This window comes from Ictalurus punctatus, chromosome 17, assembly GCF_001660625.3.
Source record: "Ictalurus punctatus breed USDA103 chromosome 17, Coco_2.0, whole genome shotgun sequence".
In the NCBI taxonomy this organism is placed as follows: domain Eukaryota; kingdom Metazoa; phylum Chordata; class Actinopteri; order Siluriformes; family Ictaluridae; genus Ictalurus; species Ictalurus punctatus.
The window spans coordinates 15,588,378-15,615,052 of NC_030432.2; the positions used below are offsets into that span (position 1 = coordinate 15,588,378).

At 37.0% G+C, this 26,675-nt stretch overlaps 1 protein-coding gene and 1 long non-coding RNA gene across 2 annotated transcripts in view; one reads left to right on the forward strand and one right to left on the reverse strand.

Annotated features, from left to right (window-relative positions):
• gbe1b (glucan (1,4-alpha-), branching enzyme 1b) overlaps positions 1 to 863 on the reverse strand; it is a 138,626-nt gene extending 137,763 nt beyond the window's left edge. The window contains exon 1 of the mRNA XM_047161562.2: positions 788 to 863. The gene's annotated coding sequence lies outside the window, so the exon portion shown is untranslated. The remainder of the gene's footprint in view (positions 1 to 787) is intronic.
• The window catches only part of LOC108277890 (uncharacterized), a 31,981-nt gene extending 6,508 nt beyond the window's left edge, over positions 1 to 25,473 (forward strand). The window contains exons 4-5 of the long non-coding RNA XR_008398185.1: positions 3,490 to 3,540; positions 25,056 to 25,473. This is a non-coding gene — a long non-coding RNA (uncharacterized LOC108277890). The remainder of the gene's footprint in view (positions 1 to 3,489; positions 3,541 to 25,055) is intronic.
• The last annotated feature ends 1,202 nt before the right edge of the window (positions 25,474 to 26,675 follow it).

Sequence of the window (26,675 nt, forward strand, 5' to 3'; positions counted from 1 at the left end):
ATAGGCAGAAATGAATAGATAATATAGGGGTGCATTGTTCTCGGGGGTAGGCATTTACATCCTCTACGTTAAAGAAATGAACACAGTGGAAAAGATCTAAATTTGCAGTTGGTGATGAAGGAACTGTTGGGAATGTCTGTGTAAACAAAGACTTATTGCATTGGGCCAAAGGGAAGTTCAGTGAAGTGACTTTATGATCAAAATGATAGGCAAGGTGTAAAAAGTAGAGAGAAAATCCTTTAGGTAGAATATTCATTAAAACAATAGTAAATAACCAGTCTTGAGAGCCTGAACAAGAATCATGACTAAAAGATTCACAAGACAAACACAAGAACTCTACCTGAACCATCTGTTCACTTTTTAAAGAATACAGTGCTGTAAAAAAGTATTCCTTCTGTTTCTGTGTATATCATATACTAAATAGTTTCCGAAATGAAAACAACATTGAAGATAAAAGAAAGGCAGCTACTTTTTCAGCAAATACTTTTTCACAGCACTGTACACTCAGGACATTTTTAAAAAATATTAAATAGAGCAAATTCAGATATATTGGGACAGATTTGGAATTTCCACATTGTTTAAGCTTTCATGCCATTAATAAAACAAAATACCCAGATATGAAATCCTATATACATTTCTGAAATCATAATTTCATGATGTGAAAAACCTGGGTACCCTAAATAAAAATTTCTGCATGATCAATAGTAGGCCTAATATTAGATTCTGCATTTACACACACACACACATAGGTGCACGGTGGCTTAGTGGTAAGCATGTCGCCTCACACCTCCAGGGTTGGGGATTCCCGCCATGGCCCCATGTGTGCAGAGTTTCCTTGTTCTCCTCGTGCTGTGGGGGTGTCCTCCGTGTACTCTGGTTTCTCCCTCAGTCCAAATGATAGGCTGATTGGCATGTCCAGAGTGTCCGTAGTGTACGAATGTGTGTGTGTGTGATTGTGCCATGCGGATTGGTCCAGACTGTACCCCTCCTTGTGCCCTATGCTCCCTGAGATAGGTTCCAGGTTCCCCGCGACCCTGTAGGATAAGTGGTATAGAAAATAGATGGATATATATATATATATATATATATATATATATATATATATATATATATATATATATATATACCCACCCATTTTTCAAGTGATCAAAAATATTGGAACATGTGTCTGACAGGTGTTTCTTGTTGCCCAGGTGTGCCCTGTTAGATTGATTGTTTAATCAGTTAATAGCTCTGAATGTCTAATCTTGGTCTGATCCCTGGATTTTATCTGTGAAGACTGCGTTTGCTGTTAAAAAGGATAAACCAACATGAATACCAGAGAGCTCTCTATGGGTGAAAAGCAAGCAATTTTGAAGCTGATAAATGAAGGAAAATCGATTACAGCCATTGCACAATCATTGGGAATAGCCAATACAACAATTTGGAATGTCCTGAAAAAGAAAGAAGCCACTGGTGTACTAAGAACCAGACATTGAACAGATCAAGGAAAACAACAACTGTTAATGACAGAAACAGATATCGCCAACAAGTTCAACCGGGCCTTATAAACAAAAAGCCAAAGCATGGCACTTCTGCCTCAAAAATTTTGGGGTCATAATCCAGTTTGATGCTGACCACGCCCCCTTATATGATATTACATTAATTAAGTCATGTATTTTCTGTCATGCTGTTTTATTGCAAGTGTTTGGTAAGTTTTGAGTTTTACTTGTCGGGCCAGAAAATAAATGCTGCTAAGTTAAACTGTCCCAATATACCTGAATTCACCCTAACTAAGGTCTTAAAAATAGATAACTCAGGATTTTCATTTTCATGACAGGACAGGATGAAAAAACAGCCTTGTAAAAAGGCTACTTTCTATTGAAATTACCTTGGCTGGCCGCCTGGAGTTGACTGAATGTCAGTGACCCAGGAACTGTGGTTAAAAATTGTCTAAGGGGCATTAACCCTCACATTTAGAGAACTGTTTAATATTTTTAACCTCTAAAGAAAATAAAGTGACCCACAGTGTCCATAGTTCAGAGGTACAGTACACAGGGCCCTCTGTGGGTTAGTCCTGGAACTGATTTATAAAGGTCAGGGTCTCATTGGACCTAAGTGACCTGAAATCTTCTGTTGAGACTGTAAAGTAGACAGTGCTTGTAGCACATTATGAATCTAATGCTTCAGGCAATTGGACTTTGTAAAAATGTATTTCTCTCTCTCTCTCTCTCTCTCTCTCTCTCTCTCTCTCTCTCTCTCTCTCTCTCTCTCTCTCTGTGTGTGTGTGTGTGTGATTTAACCAGCATCAGTGAGCTACTAATTTCTTAAAGCATTATATTTTTTATTTCAGTGTCATGATACCTATAGTTTTAAAATAGCAAATGGGCTTCAGCTGTTCATATTCAATTAATCATTATTCATATGGACCATATGTTATAGGTGAACAAAAAGGAGGAATCCAGTTCTCTGTCCTCATGTAGACTCCCACTAGACAACAGCTGTGACACTGGATAAGCAATTTAACATGGACTCGTTAGCTGATTTATGCCAACATTTGCTAGCCAACTAACCATGACAACTTGTAGAGCTCAGGGACAAAGATGTGCTGCTGAGAAGGCCACAGGATTTATCAATTATGCTCTTTTTTATCCACTTTGCTTTGGAGAAGGTTGCTTTGATAAGACAAGTGAAGGATCAGTTGGCTGATGCTTCCTGATGTCAAGTTAAAGCTATTCACTTCTGTGCAGTATGACCCTTCAGTTCTGAATGGTTAAGAAAGCAACAGGTCAGTCTTTATTGATCGGTAATCCTAGCAACTCACCTTCTACTGTTAAGTCTGTGTGTCATTTCCATTAAATGTACAATTTAAAACATACTGTAATATAATGTTATAGTGTATAGAAGAGCAGAGTAGACAAAATGAAATAAAATAATATTTAAAACAAAATGATATATGCTGCAAATATACATTAAAATAATATTTGTTGTTATTATTAAAAATTAGGTGATGATCTTCAACTGTCCAATTTCGGAGAGTCTGTGCCCACATTACCCTCAGAGTCCTGTTCTTGGCTAACAGGAGTAGAACCTGATGTAGTCTTCTGCTGTTGTAGCTCACCTGCCTCAAGCTTTGATGTGTTGTGCATTCTGAGATGCTCTTCTGCTCACCACGGTTGTAAAGAGTGGCTATTTGAGGTAGCATAGCCTTCCTGTCGACTCAAACCAGTCTGATCACTCTTTTCTGACCTCTTCTATCAACAAGGTGTTTTTGCCTACATATGTGTCACTCATTGAATGACCCCCCCCCCCAACACACACAATTCTGTGTAAACTCTAGAGACTGTTGTACTTGAAAATCCTGGGAAATCTGTAGTATCTGAAATACTCAAACGAACTAATCTGGCACCAAATATCATGCCACAGTCAAAGTCACTGATATCGAATGCTGTCACCATTTTAATGTTTGATGTGTATGTTAACTGAAAGATACACTTGCATGATTTGCAGGTAGATGCCCTACTTCTACATGATTGGCCGTAGAGGTGTTCCTATTAGCCAGTGAGTGTACATACATACATACATACATACATACATACATACATACATACAGTACTGTGAAAATGTGTTTGTCCTGATTCAGAAATTAAAATAAATTGTAAGATAAAACAAGGACAAGATCAGGACTGGGGACTTAGATCCCATGGGACGCAAGAAAAAGGGCAAGTATCAGATGTGAAGCTCACAGGACACATCATTCTTAGTAACTCCCTGGTCCAAGTCAATCACTCACTTTCAGTACCCGTGTTATCCTGGTCAGAATGAGGTGGATCAGGAGACTATCCCGGGTTACATTGAGTGTGAGATGGAAATTCATTCCAGATGGGATGTGAGTTCATCACAGGGCATCATTCACACATATATTCACACTACACACACTCATTCTCACAATTCATCTCAGCTAAACCATGTGGAAACCCATGTAGAAATGAGAAGAATATAACACAAATAATACATACATAGATAGATAACTAGTGATTCAGTCCAATCATAACTGTTGTTTATCTGATGTTAATTTGTGGTGTGACCTTGGGTGTTATAAATGTGCTAAATATGTTTATATAAATAAATAATTGATTAACCACCCAGCAGCTACAGTGTCCTCCACTAATATTGGCATCCTTGATAAATATGAGGAAAGAAGGCTGTGAAAAATAGTTTTATTGTTTAACCTTTGATATTTTGTTTAAAAAAAATTCACAACAACACTCTGCTCTCATGAATATCAAACAATTGCAAACAAAACACAGGTTTATATATATATATATATATATATATATATATATATATATATATATATATATATATATATATATATATATATATGGGTAAGACCACGGAATATAGCTATGATGTGCGGCAAAAGGTTGTTGAGCTTCACACAATGGGAAGTGGCTATAAGGAAATAGCATAAGCATTGAAAATGTCCATTTCACCATCAGGGCACAAAGTATTGACTAAACAGGTGCCAATAATTGCTCCACACCTATATTTAACAAATATATATATATATATATATATATATATATATATATATATATATATATATATATATATATATATATATATATATATGTTGGATAAACCTGTTTGCAATTGTTTGATATCCATGAGAGCAGAGTATTTTGAAAATTTTTTAGCAAAAGATCAAAAGGTTCAACAATAAAGACCATTTTTCACAGCCTTCCTTGCTCATATTTACCAAGGGTGCCAATAATAGTGGAGGGCACTGTATATGACAAATGGTAGCTGACAAATGTTTCATGCACATGATTCTCATGATGTAAGAGCTGTAGAAATGCCCTAGGGAAACAGGGGAAACTCTCCGGGGAAGCATCTGTTCTAAGTTCTTTAACATCTCGCTCATATACTGTATACATGTTAACAAATAACCCCACACACATAGACTTATTCTTTATCTCTTGCTGTAGCCATACCACTAGGATGAGTTAATGGTGTTAAACCATGTTCTTCATATTTCACAGTTTGCATGTTTTTTTAGTTGCCTGAGGAACATGTGTATGAGCACACAAACAAATTTATCTTGGTGACTGACTCATTATAAATGTTATGTTTATTCACGCAGAAAACATTTTATAGAGCAACAGCTTTTCAAACAGACGCTGTTGCTCCTGATGGGATTGACTACTATAAGCTTTTTTGCTTGAAATAAAAAAAAAGATTCCTGTTTGGTTATCAGAATATAATAGCCATCAGTTCCCCACAGACTAGGGGAAAATGAATGAAAAAAAAGAGAAAAATACTGATATGAAAGATTTTCTCATGACAATTGCAATATTTCGAATGATGCATTCAACGGTGTTAACTTAAGCCAACCCATTTCAAAGATGGTTTAGTGAACATAAAGGGCTGTTTGCTGTTCCGTTTCACAGCATTAAAAATTTCGGGGGAGGCAGGCACTTCAAAAAAAACTCATATCAGGCATTAACCTCCAAAAATCAGTCAAGCATGTCTTTAAATTTCCGTCATCAAATTCTAGACCCTGAACATATTCATGATTTTATGGTTCAAGCTGAGTCCATGTGCCCGAATGTATTGTTCTAGTATTCTAAGCAAGTAGGCTTCATTTGCCAGGCATGCACGTGCACACATACACACGCACACACACACACACACACGCACACACACACCCAGAGTGTTCCATTTTGCCGTTGCCTGAGCTGAGTGCTCATCTTCAGTCCGAGCACATTCAGAGCACTGCCTGCGAATCCCATCACATGCACATAATCAAAGGCATTTTTCTGTAGGCCTGGGATGTACACCTGGTACAGACAAGGTGAAAGCACTGAGGCATGTTTTCTGTGGTGAATCGAGCATTCATTATAAGAATGATTGTGAAAGGGTTTTTGGCTCTGTAGCAATACCTGTGGGTATGTTTTGTGATTACAGAGTCCTGTTCACTTTGCACAGAGGCCCGTAGTGAGTTCGGAGGAAAGAGGCCTCTCTTCTAGAATACTTGAGTGGATTAGCAGGCTCTGAGGTGGAGGCAGTTCCTACGCATGATGATAGAGAATGTAACAAAGCACAAACTATAGCTTTACTCAAGTCACACTTTGTCACTTGACCTTAAAACAGGTTCTATTAGATGTGTTATAACAGCATGTCTGGCTGACTCGTAGGAAAAACCATAAAAATACATCCCAGTTCCTTTCACTTTTTCTAAATACTCCACAAAACCTGCTGCTCTTGTACTAAACGTTCCAATAATTGCTTAATCCAAGAGGGCGATGTTTCAGAGGGAGCCAATTCCATCTGAACTTTTAGTGCCATTTTTCTCATTAAAATAACCTCATAATAGCACCCATTTGATTGATCTGGTACTTTAAAAGCGTTTTACAAAGCCGGGATAATGGAAAACATAAACGTCCGGCGTGTATCCACACACACTCAATTCGCTCACGGTGCTAAAACACCATGGACGTGTCATCAGATAACTGGCTGCTGTTGGGAATGGAATGAGATGTCAGGGATTGACATTGGTGAAATACGACTGCCTACCCATAATTCCCTTGTAAGAGTCGACAGCATTTTTGTGCGATGTGAGAAGGTTAACTTTGAGCAATGAAGAGAGCTGAGCAGAATGGGAACGAGGCTAATGAGAGGTGATAAGATTCATTCCAGACCTCAATTTCAAGAGTAGAAGAGACAGTTGACTTTGTGAGGACAGATGGGAGCGAACGAGAGGAGGGGTAGAGGACCTAATAGAAGCCATTAACTGGCGAGAAGAAAGGTGATGTTCCTGGATTTCATAGAGGTAAAGTGCAACTCCAAAGGATTTAGCTAGGTAACACTCTAAAATCACACCAAACTCATTTAAGTGAACATACTGTTTTCTATTTTTCTCTTGTACTCACTGATATTTTTACATTAAATAGAATCAAGGCTACAACGATTCTGTCATTCTGCACAATACTATTCTGTCAAATAGATTTTACACAGAATGGTGCAAAAAACAAACACACAAAAATTTCATCCAGCAAGCAGCAATTCTGCAGGTGGAAATGCAAAGAAGAATGTCCAGTCTGGTTTGAGCAGGGCTACGGTGACTCAAATACTATTACATACCGAACATGGTGAGCAGAAAAGCATCTCAGAACACACAACACATCAAACCTTGAGGTGGATGGGCTACAACAGCAGAAGACCACATCGGGTTACTCTCCTGTCATCCAAGAACAGGAATCTGCAGCTATATTGGGCACAGGCTCACTAATTCTGGACAGTTGAAGACTGGAAAAAGACTCGTGACATTTTTATTTAATTTGCATGTTTTTTTCTTCTTACTGTATTAGTAAAGACTATTTGTTACCATTATTAAGGTGACTACCTTGCATATGAATGGTATTTTTACATAGTTAAGTTTTACTAGGGCGATCTCCAGGATATTTCCTCTTCAGGTGCTCACTGAAGGAAGTCATGTTGTCAGGCTAATTCATGTTTGTATAGCTAGACTACAACTGAATGTCACAGTATCCCCAAACTTTGGATGCTTTCATGTAGAATAATCATTTGGTTTAAAGCTTTTAATAGGATTTATGGACTTATCTATGGAGAAAACATAAACACTTGAGTGTCGTACAGGAAAAGAATTTACAGACACCGCAAGAAGGCAAGACGCAATGTGTGGCAATGAGGTATTCAATGAATGTTAGAGGTTTAACAGTAAAAGTGTGATAATTGGAATAATTTTGCTGTTTTAAAAATTGTTACAGCCTATCTGGGAACCAGAATATTAGGGGCTATCCTTGAAGCACACAAATCTGGAATGAAATGCTAATGGATCAGTATTTGAATGTGCTGAAACAGAGACATTCTACAGTACAACAACTCCAACAACAAGAACAATAAGAATGACAAAATGACTTAAGGCTCTTTAAAATGTTTTATATATATATATATATGTGTGTGTATATATATATATATATATATATATATATATATATATATATATATATATATATATATATATATATATATATATATATAAGCTCATAAGAGTCAATAGCCATGTTTCCATCCGAATTGCAAATTTAACTTGTGTGAAAAAAGTGGAATATTGCATAAAAGATTTGCGATTAAACCACCGTTTCGATCCCATGTGTTCAAGAGAGCAAAATCGTAGTTATATAAGTACGAATATAAGCTGTATACAAATGGAAGCTGTTGCAACTGGGGAAGCCACTATAGCTCTTTTTTTCCAATATAATAAATGACTTGCGCTTCGGAGTGTGCAGGCCAAGCGCTATCACAAACCTCATGTTATCTTGTGATTGGAGGCGGATACCTGATATTTGGGAACGGAATCGTGTGAGACAGTTCTGGGAGATAGCTCTACCAAATCATTTTGATGGCAGACTTTGGCTCAGGCATTTCACAATGACAAAAACAACATTTGAGATGCTGCGCAACCGACAGAAAAATGCATTGCAATTGCGCCGTATAAGATGGCAACATGCGCTGAATATCTCATCACACCATGCAATAATTATTGCAATCACATGATCGGTTGAGCCAAAGTCGCATGAAATTTTTGATGCATATGGAGGAATTTATTCGGTGAATGTGATTCCATCGTAGTGTATGCGCGTGTCTTGTTAGCAGATAAAATAATTATTTGCTTCAATTGAGCGCACAAGACCTTTAAACACATTTTGGACATTTCATTCGCATCTGGTGTTTCCATCCAGTGTTTTTTTTTTTAACATTCAAAATCCCAAACTTCGCATACAAATATGTGGATGGAAACATCCAAAATGAGCCACACTTACTGTACGCTTTGTGGAACATCTACATTCAAAATGCTCAGCTAATCACTGGTGGGGAAGCTAGCTGTATCTGTATGATGTCTGTTTCCACTCTGAAGACATCACGTTTTCAGAGGTAAAGCCTACGATTAATGCATAGTCTCAGCGTCATTAACATTGTAATGAGGCAGCCTGTGCCAGACAACATTTTTGCCGGTACTACAAGATTTTCACAAAATACTGTACAATTACACATTTCAGCCTGGTAAGCTGCAATAGCAAAACGGTACTGTTAACATTTGACCCTGTGATGAGGTGGCAAAACTGGTTTCTAGGGAACGGCTTTAACTCGCAGTCAAGGCTGAAAGCTAGAACGTGTTAATACCATGTGGCTATTATGAGAGCCAGCATGGGTAGAGAAAAAAAAAATACACTTCCCACTATGAAGAAAGAAAAAAAAGATAATACTGCATTCACTTCATGGTCGCACTCACATTTTCATTTTTCAAGTTTAATCTGAGTATTGTATAGAGAAACATCGTATCAGGTCTCCTGATCTGACGGTATAGTGGAGAAGGTCAGGCTGCTAAAAACAGTTAGTAAATAACATCAGGGAATTAGAAGAGGGTGGAAAAAAGTTACAGGCCAATAAAAGCACGAAACACAAATTGCATTACAGTCATTAAACAACATTAACTCAAGTGGCATTCACTCATTTAATGACGTCTTCAATTAGTAATAACAAATGCTTGAAAAAATCCAATTTAGCTTTATCAGTCAAACACAAACGAGTGTTTCTGGTAACACACACTTCATTAATTATTCATCAACTAATCAACTATCACAAATCCTGAATACAGAGCCTTATTTTTCTTATCAGTGCACTAGAGTTTGAGTTTTAGTGCAGTGCTTCAATGTAAATTATAGTTACAAGCTCAATATTGCTTCTCAACCAACCAACGTCTCTCTGACCTCTGCGTACTCGCCACTTACATGCTATTAGCAAAACCATCGGGGCAAAGTTGGTTTATATTTTGCAAAATTATTATCTGCACATCTATAATTAGTATTTACATACCAATCCATACTCTGAGTAGTCAAGATGTTTCAAAAGAGGAGAAATGAGGTCATCTTGCTGATGTAGCTCAACCGGACAACTGTTTTACCTTTAAATTTTCAGTGCCTCACTCTGAATAATGGCACTTAAAGAGAAGCTCAGAATGGTGCCCCAGGAAGCTTTCTGTTTAGCATTGACAAACTTGACTATTTATAGGTTGACGAAACCAACTAATTAAGAGGGCCCCGCTTCCTCCTGCTATGACCTGTCTTGCGGTGAAAGCATAGCGGTGATGTTGCGCTGCTACAGATAGTAATTAAAGGGTTTGTTGAAAATGCTCAGAAGTGGATGCATTAAAATGCAGTTGGAAGACAAAACCTGAAACATAGTGACAGTGAGCTCATTCTCCCTCTCTCATACCCTGCTTTTTTCCTCTCTCTCTCTCTTACTCTCTCTGTCTCACTATTGCCTTTTTTTGGAGCATATCTACACTCCAACAACCCAATCAGGCACATACACAGAAAGACCTTTTTTGTCCTCTACCCTTGTCACCTTCAGACTGTACAAGGTAGCCATTTTAGCCAGCATGTGTAATAATTGTATTTTATATGACCTCTGGGTTGCTCCGAGAGCAATGATGCACGCCCGGAGTAGGGATTTCTATTCCGACTGTGCCATTGTCTGAAATCCACTTTAGCGAAGCATGATTGGCTCAGTCCTGTCTCAAATATAGCTAGAGTGTTAGGTTCACTTAAGTGTCCAACAGGTTCATCATTTAGTTTAGCATTCAGGGTTACAGCTGAATTTTGAAAGCTAAAAGTACTGCTGAATAAGAAGCGAATAAGAACACTGCTGAAATATAATATCCAAACATACCCTCAGCATAAAGGACCAAACTTTGGAAGATGGACAACTCCTCATCACACTGGATGTGCATGTGCATACTAAATAGTAAACATTTAATAGATGAGTGTGTAGGTGGGTGGTATGTGTGGAATACCTCATGGCCAACTATGTAGTTTTATTTCCACAGCATGCAGCTATAATTGTACTGTATTTCTCAAATACCTCAAAGTTAAGGAAGCAGACATTTCAAAACAGGACTTTTCAAATTGCTAGTCTAGGCTTGTAATGAGTGAAATGGTTTCTATGTATTCGTGTTCCTGGAACTAATTATGGAAGCAAAGACACTACAATATCCAGCATAAACAGATCCATATGCTACACCATTGTAATACAATGTTTGCTATTTGGATTGGATTCCTTTCACATTGCACATAGTTAAACAAACCAAAAGGAAAAACATGTTGATCGATGGGCGCATAGAGCTGAAAATGTACTCGTAAAACTGTTGACAGTAACTAATTGGTCAGAAATGCAGCAATTAAAAACAAACAACACTGCAAAAAATTACATCGTAATCAAAAAGTGAAAATATCATGAATATAGTCACATTTATCGGGTAAACCAAATATAACTTTATTAAACCTATTTCTATACTTTTTCCTTTTTTTTTAACTAATTTATTCTTGAAACAGACTTGTTCTATTGGCAGCACTGTTTCCTTTTTAAGCATTTATTTCTAGAAAGGAACAGACTTACCTGCCAATAGAATAGGAAAATTGAAAGCTTAAAATCAGTAAAAATGTCTTGAAACACGTTTATTAATTTTATATTTAGTTTATTGCAATCTTATAATAGGAAATACTAGATAGAAGTGACTATGTTCGAGATATTTTCGCTTGCTAAGATGTCAGATTTTGCAGTGAATAAACCAAGTGCGCGAAGAGATCACAAAACTCACCCGAGCATGTAGAACACAGAGCCACTGCTCAATAAATTACTGGATCGACCATTGCGTCTCTGTCCTTTGGCTCATTTTGTGCCTCACAGCTCAGTTTAGCAGCTGTCATCTACAAAAATGCTTCCTGCAACCCAAAATACACAGCATGTGTGGCTTATGTCCTGCAGTTGTGCTGGTTCATGGTCAAACACACTTTTTCACTACAAAGAAACCACACTAGTTCACTCACAAAACACGCTAGTTCATCACTCTAAGCTACTCTAAGAGGAAACACACACCAAGGTTCAGTTCAAATGGACTAAACGCTGCATATAAAGAAGCACTTTAACCACTGAGCTCATATGCTTGGATTGGTCACACACCAACACATGTTAATATTTCTAAATACACACTTGCCTGTTTTTCACACACATTGGCTCATGGGCGACGCAACACAGCGTCATGCAATCAGATGGATGAGTCCTCCACCAACAAATCATAATCAACCATATTATCATGGTCAATGCAAGACATGTTTCTGATTAAAAGGCAGCTTGTGAACTAGCAGGTGCATGGCATGGAGCAGTTGATGTTCTTCCAAAGAACTGACGAGTTTACTTCCTTCTTCGTCACTTACTGGAGAAAAGGGCTTTAGATGGCAGTGGCCTTGAAGAAGCATCATTTCCTTCTTACAATTTTCTAGCAGCTGACCGGATGCTAATGAATCTCAACCACAGTGAAGGCAACAGTGATGTGGTCAGAGCAAATTAATAATGGCACATGTGCACACATTTCCATTTATTTATTCTGCATTCACTTTCTTTCCACTTCTCCTGATGGAGGTCATAGTGGCAACAGGCTGAGAAGGTCAATCCAGACTTCTTTATATCCAGCCACAGTTTCCAGCTCCTCACTAGGGATCTCAAAATATTTCCAATCCTACTATACTATAAGGTGTTAAGGTACAAAGAGGACTAAGTGTACCATGCTCAAATGAGTGGTTAGTACAACCTACTCCTACAGCCCAGGGTAGTGTTTGCACTGAGTGCCTGGTGACCAGGCCACCCACAAAATCTAGTCAGATGTAGACCAAAATGGCAAGTTCACCATCTGTAAATTGAAAGGCTGGGGTCAGGTGCAATACCAGTCTGGCGGCAGGCATGTGATAGACTAGACATTTTCCACTAAATGGGAAGTCCTAGAGACCTGACAACATAAAAGATTGACAGATAATAAAATCCTGCACATTTCATTCTATTTAAAATTGAAATACCCCTCGCCCGTTTTAGTAAATGAATACTGAATGCTGACTGCATTGAGAGGAAGCATGTTAAAACTCTGCTTTATTCAAGGAATAACTTTGAAACTAAGCCATATAATGGATAGGATTATCAATGGTGTGCATGTGGTGTAAGAGCTGTAGGAGGGGTTGGGATTATTCTCTTCATTCATTGTGCCCCTAGCCTCCAAAATGTCCATACACAGGCCTGAACCCAGTTCTTTTTTTTTGACATACACATCACATTATTTATGCATGGTTTATTTTCCAGATAAGGTGATGGCCTGTCATTCTTTTCCCCAGTAGCTCGCTGCACAAACTTGTTTTTAGGAATCATAGCACAGATGGTGACGAGCCAATCCACTCCCTGAAGACTCCTGGGCTTTGTAATGCACAACAAACAGCGAGTGTGTTATATCTGAGGAGGCGTCTTTGAGTCAGTAGGTTTACTGCGTGCTGCTTCGTGGCAGGGGTTATAATTATTGTCGACATGAGCAATCACAGAAAATAAAATCAATTTTATAGATTTAATTTTGAACTGATTAAGAGATACCAGCTGATGCTGATCCTGTAGCATGGCAGCCATCCTGGAATACATTGACTCTATTAGAAGATTACAGCTGCTGATGAGGTTCACATTCCATTCATTCTCAATTGGATAATGCCACAGGAAAATGGGACATGCTTTGATACTTAGATAAAATGGGATGTTGAGGCACAATCAGATTGGGGTTTATCTATCTCATTGTTTGAGGTGATAAAAATATCTCAGGCTAACCGAGGCCATTAAACTAATCAGAGTGCTAGTTTTCATCTTGTGCTACAAATTGAATAAGCTGTTGAATGTGTACTAAAAGCCACTTGGGGGGAAAAGCCAAGTCAGCTTCAACTTTCCAAATTAAAATTAGGCGACGCCTAAATCCTAACTTTGTTATCTTCGTAGATCCTGCAGATTGTTGAGAAACTAATTCGTATGGCCACTCTCACCTTAAATCATCTGCCCAAAGTCATTGTTGAACTTTCTGAAACAAACCTGCAAACCTGTCTAATGGTCTTATAAATTCTGCAGGTGCGAAAAGAGAGACGGCCTTTTGATCTACGAGCCAATATTTTTAGGCTTGAAGAAAGCAATGCTGTCAGAAATTAACCTCTGACATTTTATCTGCAAGTATCAATCAGCCAGCAGACACAATGGCCCAATGTGTATGGTATTTCATGGAGCAGAGGGATCAGGGAGCAGAGGGTTTGCCTGAGTTATCTCTGAAATGTCAGGGCTTAGAGTGAGTTATACTTGGTTGAAGGGTCTTAAGCCCAACACCTAATGGCAACAATAAAGGCTTGTTGGGCTACACATCATGGGTCTGTGAGAACAATAGTATGTGGCTTCATTTAATGAAACAAGGTTTGCATATTTGAGATGGAGAGAAGCCATTATGGCTGAAATTCCATTTCCCAAACAGGACTAAATAAGAAGTTATGTAAATAAATTTCTTATACCTATTTGGAGTTTTAATACATACTCTCTGTTGACTGAGTTGTATGACATCAGTTTTATTTTGGATGCATTTTTATGTCTCTTGTCAACAATAAGGCAATACAGACCTGAAAGCTAATGGATTCCAGAAAGAACAGCATCATCCTTCCTGTTTGACCTTGCATTATCTACATGGGGAACATTATCTACACGGGAACAGTTCAAAATAAGCCACAGGCTGAAAACATTGCTTTTTTTAATGACTTACTAAGTAATTTGCCGCTCTGGTGGCCTTGAGGTGGGTGTTCGGAGTGTGGCAATAATGTACTATTATATATGTAATTCAACATCAACAACTCTCACAGCTGACACTGATTAGACATGATTGCCAGGTCATTATATAGCATGGAATGACAGTGACAATGTAATGGTACTGGCTGAGATGTGTGAACATGTTTCAGATATAAATGAGTCATTTTCATTATGCGAGTCAAATAAGCATAAGAGGGATTAAAGGCTGGATTGACAAGTGTTTCTTTTATTATGTGCATTGTCCAACCAATCAGTCGAGACTTAATTACACATTAAAGTTTTACTGAATCTCATCAGCAGGATGAGTGGTAAGAAGTGACACTGTGATAGTTTAAACCTTACACAAATATACTATACTTTAGCTCATATTTGAAGTCGATTAGTATAAGCGCTCGTTTTATTGCAGCACCGTTGAATTTTTGAGTTCAACTTGTCAGAAAGGGTTTAATTAATTTCTGATAACAGCAGCTTGGATACTAGTGCTGACTGCAGGGCAAATCACAGGTTTATATTAATGTGCTCATTCTAATACTTTATCATTTCTATAGTAACAGCTCATTTACAGGGACTTGCATGGCAGACGCGCCAAATAATCTTAGACTAATAATAAACATATTAAAAACATCCATCATTCATTCATCTTCACTAACTGCTTTATATGCCTCATCAATGGATGCAGAGGCAATCTGGTTAACACTAGGACAAGGCGGGAGAATTCAGTCCAATGCAGGGAACCATTCACACCCATTCACACACATTCACACACCCATTCACACACATTCACACACCCATTCACACACCGGGGAAATTTAGCATAGCAAATCCAACTACTTGTACGTTTTTGGAGGAGGACATGGAGAAGGAGAACCAGGAGATATCTCCTACATGTAAAGAACATGGAAAACTCCACACATACAGTATCCTGAGCCCAAGACCCTATCTAACAAAGAAAGACACATAATTGTTGCATTTATAGCATCCTTAGTATCGGTTGGATATTTGTAGCACTAAACAGATAAAGATACAGATAGTGTCACTGTGTTGCACTCTTTATGCACTTCTCTCCAAGTATCTACTAGTATGATTGTAGTAAATGTGGATAAATTTGAGGTATACTTGATAGAACCTTTTAATTAGTGAAATCACAACAATATTCACTGAGCTTCTTTCGGGGATTTCCTCTTGGGGTTTCCTCCGGGTACTTCAGGGGTTTCCTAGGGTTAAGGGGTTTCGGGGGTTTGCTTCTCGGGCTTCCTCCAGGTACTTCGGGGGTTTCCCAGGGTTAGGGTTAGGATTAGGGGGTTTCAGGGGTTTGCTTCGGGGGTTTCGGGGTTTCCTCCAGGTTCTCCAGTTTCCTCCCCCAATCCAAAGACATGCATTCTAGGTTGATTGGCATTTCTGAATTGCCTGTAGTGTGTGAACTTGTGTGTGATTGTCCCCTCTGATGGGTTGGCTCCCCGTCCAAGGTGTCCCCTCCCTTGTGCCCCGAGTTTCCTGGGATAGGCTCCAGGCTCCCTGTGACAATGAGTAGGATAAGCAGTATGGAAAATAGATGGATGAATGCTCAACAACATTCATATGATACATAGCTAGAGATGAACCAATAAAGCTGAGAATACATTAATGACCAGTTTCTTATGTGGGAATGGAGTATGTTTTTAAGTTAGAACATCACTTTTTATACAGTGAGATTACTTCCTGCTAAAGATTCTCTATACGCTATACATTACACTTCCAAACACATGTCCATTAATAAACCACACTTTGCACAAGCAATTTAAAAGTGTCATGCTGTGCAAAAAACAACAACAACTAATTTGCATCACAGTGCAACTGTGAGAAAATATAATGTTCCATCTTATATAACAAGTGCCAGTTGCTGAATGATCAAAATGGCGGGTAGTGATAGGTCATGACACAGACATGTCAGAACATCAGAGAATATATGTATGGGTGTGTGTGTGTGTGTGTGCATGTGTGCGTGTGTGTGAATATAAAGTCAAGTCCGTTCCCTGGCAGTTCTCCATAGATGGGAAGTGCTGGTGGTGTGTGTGTGTGTGGGGGGGGGGGGGGGGGGGGGGTGAGGGGGGGGGGGCTGGTATGGGAGTACAACTCCTAAAGGGGACAACTCTTTAAGGGGAGCAGCATGTTCTTTTAAGTCCAAAGTGGACAACATGCTGAAAGTCTCACTCTACAGAAAAGGTGTGATGTCCCTATGATGATTTATTATCACCACATCTGGCTTGAGTGTTTAGGTGCTGAAATTTAAAAAAAAATCCCGTGATTGGCATTTGGCCAGATTTAGCAAAATATGTATTGTGTCTATGCAGATGGTGAAGTTATTAATCAGATACTGGAGAAAGATGCTACTTTCAATTCATAAATACCTTTGCCCTGCTTCTTCTACTACTTTTAGTATTCTTGTAAAACCTTCAAGATAAGAAGAATAAAACAAACTGTGGTGTTGACTTTGAAAACAGGCAGCCTATCTTTAATTGCTGACTCAGTAACTTTCCCAGATCAAGCACAAGGTGATTTCTTAGCCTTAAAGATCTGCGGGAAAGGCAGGGGACCCTCACATACATACTAATGTATCTGAGTAAACAAACTCTTCCCATGCAAACAGTAATCACTTTTTTTTTAAAGAGATGATGAAAGTAGAAGACAGACATTGCCCTTTTTTTAATTTTATTTTTTACTTTTCCTCCTACATAACCAGGAATGCAATTTGTACAATTTGAGAATGTTTTTTTCTCTCTCTCTTTCTTCTGCTTTTTAGGACACCATTACACCACAAACTTGTCTCTTCATTACTTATTTAAATAATTTTATCTCACTTTGATGAGAGCAAAGCCTGTAATTGCATGTACCTCATACAGTCGTATTTCCCTGATTAAAATTTTACACATCTATAAATAATACATTTAATCATGCATAATCCAAAACCCAAACAAAGTGTAAGCTCTTGAGAAAGTGGAAACTAAAAAATGCATGTTTTTTCCATGTCATTAAATGGGAAATAATTACTCGAGGTTACAGACTTACAGTAGTTTGAACCACAACCCTAGCGGTATTGCAAGGATGCAAGATGTTACGGAAGCACCGCTGAGATACGCAGTGAGTGTGTGGTGTCTCTATTAGCGTATGGAGAATTAAAATGGAAATGAAATCATAACATTATGGGCTTTGAAAGCTTGAGACCTTGAATGGTCTCTTTGATGTAAACCGCATGACCACGCTGTCTCAGTCATTGTCAGCAGTACAAGAGCATGTCATTCGACAAAGAAGCACGTTTACCTCACTGCATAATGCAAGGCCCCAGTTCTCTCAGGCTTTGTTCCCTGGGATTTATTTCAGAGTTGCTGCTTCAGTCAGTTCAAGGCTGTGCCTGTCATCTGCTCACAATAGACCACCTGGACGCGTTCACAACAGCATGCACACAAGCAGCTGCAAGAATCTACGAGCGAGCAAGGTCTATTCACAATTGTTGCAAGATGAGGAACGACTCATCAAATCCAATTGAAGAAACTGGACAAAGCTGTCAGTCAGAAGCACATGAGTTCTAATTTCTCCCATTAGCTTTAATTTAACCCCCATAAAACATACACCAAAGATGTGTGTTTGACATCTAATGGCTCAAAATGCAGTGTCCTGTAAACATGACTAACACGGATGGCTGTAATCCAATGCTGGGAAGAATTATTATGTCTAAGGTTGGAGAGAATTGTGTCCTTTCTGTCACTACCTCTGCAGAAAGAAGGTTCATGACAGCAGGACAGCTGAAGATTGGCAGCCGAGAACAGATGGCCAGGAGGAGGAGACGTGGACAGAGGAATGGCACTGAGAGAAGAGGACTGATGAGGCACAGCACTGAATTCAGCACAGGAGCTGGTCTTTTTAACATTTACAAAAAAAAAAGACCAAAAAACTAACACGCACAAAAAAACTATAAGGAGCCTTATTTATTCTGAAGGAAGCTTCACTGATCATTGGTAACCTCCTGTAGACACTGGAAAAAAGATGCCCCAGTGCTGCCCCTTTTGGTAAATTAGTGTATGTATTACTGGTATATATATATATATATATATATATATACATACAGTGGTAAGAAAAAGTATGTGAACCTTTTGGAATTTCATGGTTTTCTGCATAAATTTGTCATAAAATGTGATCTGATCTTCAGTTAAGTCAAGGGTATTGACAAATATAATGTGTCTAAAATAATAATACAAAAAAAAATTCTGATCTTTCAGAAAAAAAACCTCGCAGTGCTTGTGGAAAAAGTATGTGAACCCTTTAGTTAATGACCTGAAAAAAGTTAATTGGAGTCAGGTTTTAGCACACCTGGAGTCACGTTGAGAAAATGAGTTTGGAGGTGTGGACTACAGCTACTTTGACTGATAAAAACCCCTCAAACTTTTGGAGTTTGCTCTGCACAAGAAGCACACGCTTATGTGAGCCATGCCTCACAAAAAAGAGCTTTCAGAAGATCTACGATGAAGAATTGTTGATTTAAATAAAGCTGGCAAGGGTTACAAAGTGATTTCAAAGACTTTAGAAACAGTTAGGCAAACATTTTACAAATGGAGACACTTTGGGACTGTTTCTATTCTATCAAGAAGTGGGCGCCCAGTCAAAATGACACCAAGAGCACAACGAAGACTCATCAAGGAGGTAAAGAAACAACCCCGAATGACAGCTGAAGATTTGAAGGCATCATTGGAACTGGCTAACATCTCTGTTCATGAGTCTACAATACGTAAAACATTGAACAAGCGGGGTATCTACGGCAGAACACCATGAAGGAAGCCACTTCTTCTCACATTGACAATCCACAGCGGTATTGGCAAAATGTTTTGTGGACTGATGAAACTAAGATTGAACTATTTGGGAAAAACCACAGAACTACATCTGGCGTAGAAAGGGCACAGCATATCATCATGAAAACATCACCCCAACCGTAAAGTATGGTGGAGGAAACATCATGATTTGGGCCTGCTTTGCCGCATCAGGTCCTGGCCAGCTTGCAATCATTGAGCTGAAGATGAATTCCCAAGTATATCAGACAATTCTTCAGGATAATGTGAGAATGTCTGTACGTCAGCTGAAACTGTGTAGACGTTGGGTGATGCAACAGGACAAAGACCCAAAACACCGGAGCAAGTCCACAACAGAATGGCTTCAGAAAAACACAATCCGCCTCTTGGAGTGGCGGAGTCAGAGCCCAGACCTCAACCCAGTAGAGATGACTTGAAGAGAGCCATACACATGAGACGTCCAAAGAATATGACAGAGCTACAGCAGTTCTGCCAGGAAGAATGGGCTAAAATTCCTCCTGAACGATGTGCAGGTCTGATCCACAGCTACAGGAAGCGCCTGGTTGAGGTTATTGCTGCCAAGAGGGGGTCAACCATTTATTAATTCTAAGGGTTCATTTACTTTTTCCACTGCTATTTTGAATGTTGAATGAATGTGTTCAATAAAGACATGAGGGATCAGAATTTATATTGTGTTATTATTTTAGACACATTATATTTGTCAATACCCTTGACTTAGATAAAGATCAGATCACATTTTATGACAAATTTATGCAGAAAACCATGAAATTCCAAAAGGTTCACATACTTTTTCCTGCCTGTATGTGTGTATGTGTGTGTGTGTGTGTGTGTATGTATATATATATATATATATATATATATATATATATATATATATATATATATATATATATATATATATATATATAATGTATGTATATGTTAGTTTAATAAAGAAGATATACCATTCAATGATTTAGAAAATATTATAATAATCATCATTTCTGACTTAATATCCTTAAAGTGTAAGAAAATTAGCTAATGATGATTTAGCTAGCATGTACATTTTGCATGTGTTTAAGAAACAGCGTTTAGACAAAATGGGAGTGGAAACACGATAAAAGCATCAGGCATACTGCAATTGTCTTTAGACAATTCAATAGCCAAAATATGTTGGTAAATTGCTAAGACTAAAAAAAAATACACTGTATTTGCACTCAGCATCAATCGCTAACTGATCTACCATTCTTGCTGAAAAAACCCCCCAATAGAAACTATCACAGAAATTCTAATGGTTTCCACTACAAATGAACATTACAAACTATCAGCTAAAAATGAAAAGCATTGTCATTACAAGTATTGGTCCTTAATGGTATCCGCTAGACATAATATACCACCAACAGAAGGCAACACATTACCTGTAGAGACCCACGGTGACCATTACAGTTTCCATTAAAACCAATACATTTCCCATGATAACCATTAAAACCATTACAAATTCTATAAGGGTTCCTATTGTCACACATTGTGAATTTGACCACAGCAAGAGTTAGCTATTCATATAGAATATGGTGAATATGAGCTGATATGAACCTTTAATGATTAAAGTTCAGATTCATTAATTTTTTTTTTTTAAAAGCAGCATTATATAAATGTAGGAATTCATAAAAAAAAATTAAAGACTGACAGCAACAACAAAAAAAGCCTTTCGATTCTAGATTAGATTTTTTCCCCCCATAAGTGTTAACAGCATTACATTAAAGTGTAGAATGTAAAATAGTTTTTAGTGGAGGAATTTCACATTAAATTCATGAAGCAAATGAAAAATAACCTGGTTCCCAATACAGCCAGAAACCCTCATTTTAGTTAGTTATGTGAGGCCATCATATCTCAGAAAGGCTGATGCAGGTAAAAATAAATAAATAATATATTTAAAAAATTGGAGAAATTTGTTAATAACATCTGCCTTCAAGTCAAGTAGTTTTAAATAAGCAATTAAAATTCTAAATTCTACAGTAAAGTAAGGAAGCGTGGGAGATCCAGTTTTCTAGCTGGTGGCATATTGCAGTGAGAAATCTGTTCCTATGAAGGATTTCATCCTGACGCTTGTGGAAGGCTAGTCCTCTAAAACAGCACAGATGGCAATAGGACTAATCATCAAAACAAAACAGGTTGCAGCATTTGTCCATTAACGCTGTCACTTCAGCATCAGCAGAAGGCTGAGTGGATAAAACCGAAACCACATTAGAAGGGTAATGACAAACAATACAAAGAATAAATACAATTTCATTTACATATAAATATAATCCTTAAAAAGGTATCAAAGGCAGACAAGACCAGTGAGCACTTCACTCTAGTGTACATGTGTATAATATACCTGATTTCTGTTTGTACACACTTAAACGTGTATGTATTATTCCAAGCGTTTCATACAAACATAGAGGATCTTTTAGTAACTTGAACCGTATAGTAACATCTACTTCATCTTCATCTCATCATTTCCCTATATCAATTGGGAAATATGTTTGCAGCAGATACGCCAGTCTTTATGTGACAGTTACTGAACAGAGCATAGCAACAATAAAATGACATCTAACAGGCGTTAGATTTATTTGATTACCTGCATAAGGATTGCAATTACTGTATGTGTTTTAATGAAGGTGCCACAATATTTTTAGTAAAGCAATAAGAGCACACTTAATACATTAGTTGGCATTACTAAATGAAATGGTTATCTAAGGGTATTAACCATTAGCTGATATCAATTATGTTTTGCATTACTAAGCATTTTATGTATTTATTAGGGTGCATTAATACACATTAATTAATATTGAATTAAGCTGTACTAAACAGTTAAAAATAAATATATAAATAAACTGATAGCCAATTCTAGCAATGATAAGTAAGGCAGTTTTTAAGTATGACTTAAATCTGACTTCAAAATGAAAGTAATAAGAACTAAGCAGTGTTTAACAACTTATTATTTGCAAATTGTATTCACAGCCTGTTAACTAAAATCATTAATTTATTCATTAGTAAATACGAGCAAAAATTAATATTTTAGTAAAAAGTTGTGTTAATATATGTGGACAGGTTACGCTATATAAATACAAGATAAATACAAAAAAACAATCAGACAAGAGGATCACATACAGAAATAATTAGCAAGTAGTTGTAGTTAAACAATGCTTATTAATCAAATGCATTTGTATGCATTTATTTGTGATATATTGTATAATAAAGGACACAAATGGCAACACTTAAAGTAGATATATGGTTAAATACTCTATTACTAGACACTAGTATAATGATAATTGCATAAAGGCTAATTGCATAAACACTTACCTTTGTGAAGTACATTCTTGTTATCTAATAATGACAAACACTCAAGTGATCATAAATCCCTAAAAAGAATTTGTGTCAGAAAGAACATCATTAATCATGGTTTAGCAATACATTTATGGTTCATTGTTGCATACCTATATTGAAAAAGGCAGAGGTGAATTAAAATGCAAACATGTACTTGAAAAATAAATGTCATTAACTCACCATTTAATGGTTACTTAATTATTTTAACATTTAAAAGAATTTTTTTTTCTGTTTATTCAGATTGCCAAGTAGTATTTAAAGTATTTGCTAAATAGTAAATTGAGATTTTAGTTAACATAAACACAATTTGCAAATAAGTACTGTATACATCAGTGGTGTCAAACACAAGGCCCAAACAAACTTGCAAAAAAAATAATATTGTATTCTACTCAACATTTTCACACTAGACCAGTAATATTTAGGATTCACATGAGACTTGTAGCATAGAAGATCTACAAAGATCTTCAATATATATATATATATATATATATATATATATATATATATATATATATATATATATATATATATATATATATATATATATATATATAATAAATGTTACTGCATACCATTTAATAGTTTCTGTTAGCCCTTCTTTTTATCTAGAAATGTTCAGGTCTACTCCTTTTCAGAGCCTAGGTTGCTAGTCTTTGTTGATTGAATAGATAATAATGAAACAAAAATGGAGTTGTGGCCTTGGGAGAATTTAAGTTTGACATCCGTACACTGTAAAAAGAAAGAAGAAAAGAAAAAAACAGTAAATAACTGGCAGCTGTGGTTGCCAACATTGTACTATAAAAATACGTTGTGTCATTGATGTCAAAATTAACAGGTAGATACTGTTTTTAGTCAGTGACAGTATTCAACTGTAATTTAGCAGCATATAGCTGTTAAGTCACATAGTATACATCAGTAAGTTGTTAGACAGTGCTTAGTTTCCAAGTTAAGTCACATCCTAAAAAAAAATGAATTCATGTGGAATATAATGTTAGTTATCATTACTTTTATTAGTGAGCGGTTAATAGGCTAGAATAAGGCTTACCACTGTGTTATGTTTATGAATGCAGACATATTGTAAAATTTTACCATCATTTTTCAAATGCAGAAGGAAAAATGAAACAACTGCTGCAGATAAAGTATGAGCTGTCTTTGTTCCAAAACGCAAATAGTTAGCTATGCTAATGACACAGCACAAATTAAGCACATGGACTCCAGTCATAAATGCATGTGAAAGTTTGTATGGACCAATGCTTCTGTCATTTCTCTTATCTCGGTTCGGTTCTAACTGAGAGAAAGAGAGAGAGAGAGAGAGAGAGAGAGAGAGAGAGAGAGAGAGAGAGAGAGAGAGAGAGAGACAGAGAGATAGAATTAAATCCATTGTGGATAATTAAATCAGGAAATCGGTCCATTTTGCATGCAGTGGTCTGTAAGAAAGCCAGCTGCCATGGGCTATCACTAGTGCATGCTAGCAAACGCAAAGTGATCATCTCTCCACACATAAAGTGCCAGTAACTTTGTCCATACTCCTTCTTTTCACTGACCCAGTGGGGAGGGCAGACCATCTGAGGAGCATTCTGGGAGATTCTGTTTCAGATAATGCAGATCTCGAGATTCAAATTGTGTGATTAGAACATTGTCAGGGGAGCCAATTAGTACTGGGTGTTGGATTTTGTATTCTGTCCCAGTCTATTGACTTCAAGTCTGTTTCTCTATCTCACATTTTCTGTCGTATTGATAAAAAGGAGGAAAAAATTGCACCCCAAGCTTGAAGGCTTTTTAGATTAGCCTATTTTTCACACTGAAATTATTAACATAATTCATGTTTTATTGTTGTCTGCTATTTTAATGCTTTTTTTTTTCATCTGTCTGATTAGCATTGCAAATATGATAACACATTATACCTCATAACCAGTAGTGAAACTGTCAGAGTTTTAGATATACATGTAAAATTAATCCCCTTAAGCTCATATGCGAGGCCAGATAAAACTCCTCTCTGAATGCTGAAGTACATGGGTGACAAGTTCACTAGATACATTTAACCACTTGAGGGAACTACATCTCAAATGAAATTTTTCAAAGTGTTGGTATCTCAGAGATTCAGACTGTGCAGTTCGTGCTAACTAATGACACAACATTTTTTTTTCTTCATTTTAACAGGGTGAAGATAAAGCTCTTCATATTTAATCTTGTACTGAGAACACCAAGCCAGATATGACAAGATCCATTTCCTGTCTGGAATCTTATCCTTCATATGTGCAATAGTCTTTTTTTTTTTTTTTTTTTTGCAGAAGTTCTATGCTAAGATAGAGATATACCGAACAAAACACATAGAGGTGTAACACAATGACACAACTGCATCTGTATCTGTTTAATGCTCCAAATATCTATGTCTGTATTTGGATTTATATCCGAAGTGGGCATGGTCTTTTTTTATGAATGCTATGATGCTTCTGGAAACACTGGGAAAGCCAGGGGTAGACATGCCAGTAGTGTATGCATGATGTATGAATTCTGGCTTTGACAGTTCCTCAACCTCAGCTACATCAGTTGAGTTCATAATTGGTCTCAACTAAAAAAAAACATTCAGCTGGTAACTGTTTTTTTGTTCAGTTAGTACTGTATGTATATATATATATATATATATATATATATATATATATATATATATATATATATATATATATATATATATATATATATATGTGTGTGTGTGTGTGTGTGTGTGTGTGTGTGTGTATATATATATATATATATATATATATATATATATATATATATATACGTGTGTGTGTGTGTATATATATATATATATATATATATATATATATATATATATATATATATATATATATATATATATATATATATTATTGATTTAGTTGATTCTGTCTCAAAATATAAACAAACTAGTAGCCTAATTTAAACTACCATGGTCCTGACTAAGCAGTTACCAAGGATGAATGAGTGAACACTGTGAAACTGTGAAATAATCTCCGTAAATGCATCGTTCATGTTCATGTTAACGAAAATGGTTTTATATCTGACCACAGTCAGGTCAACTCAGTCAGCAAACTCAATTTCCCAAAACACACAACATGGCCACCCTGGACTACACTCCCCATAGTACACGCACCATGTCACATTCACAGTAACCAAACTTTTAATCATGCACACCTGTCACTAATCACCACCAGCACTATATATTGGGAATGCATGCACACGCTGCAAAGTAAATGCTCAGTTTGTTTTGTGCATCTGACTTTACCAAGCCTGCTATTTCTGGCATCGCTAGTTTTCTGGTTTTCATGTTCTGACTCTGTCCCATTTACTCTGTTTACTAATCACCTGACCTAAGCCTGCGTTTGACCCTGAAATTTGCTTCACGTTTTGGACTCGTCTGCGTGCCTTTCATTAAAAACATTTAACTGCAATTGCATCTGTCTCAGCCTTCTCTCATATGACACCCACTCTCACTTCAAAGTAAAACCCTTTCAAAAACGGTTGCTCAACTTTTTTTTCTCTTCCCTTTGGATCCCACTCCTGATGCACACTGCTAGTCTCAAAAAGATGCCTAGTAAAACTTTCTGACAAGCTTTAAAAAATAAAGAAATAATTTCAAAAAAGGTTTAAAAATAAGCAAAAAATGATAATAAAATATATAATTAAATAGTGTGCCTCTGTATTTGTTTGTAATCTGTATTTGTTTTCTTTTCACAGCATCTGTTGAATAATACATTCATATTTGATTGCAAAGTAGGGCGTTAACTTTACCATGTG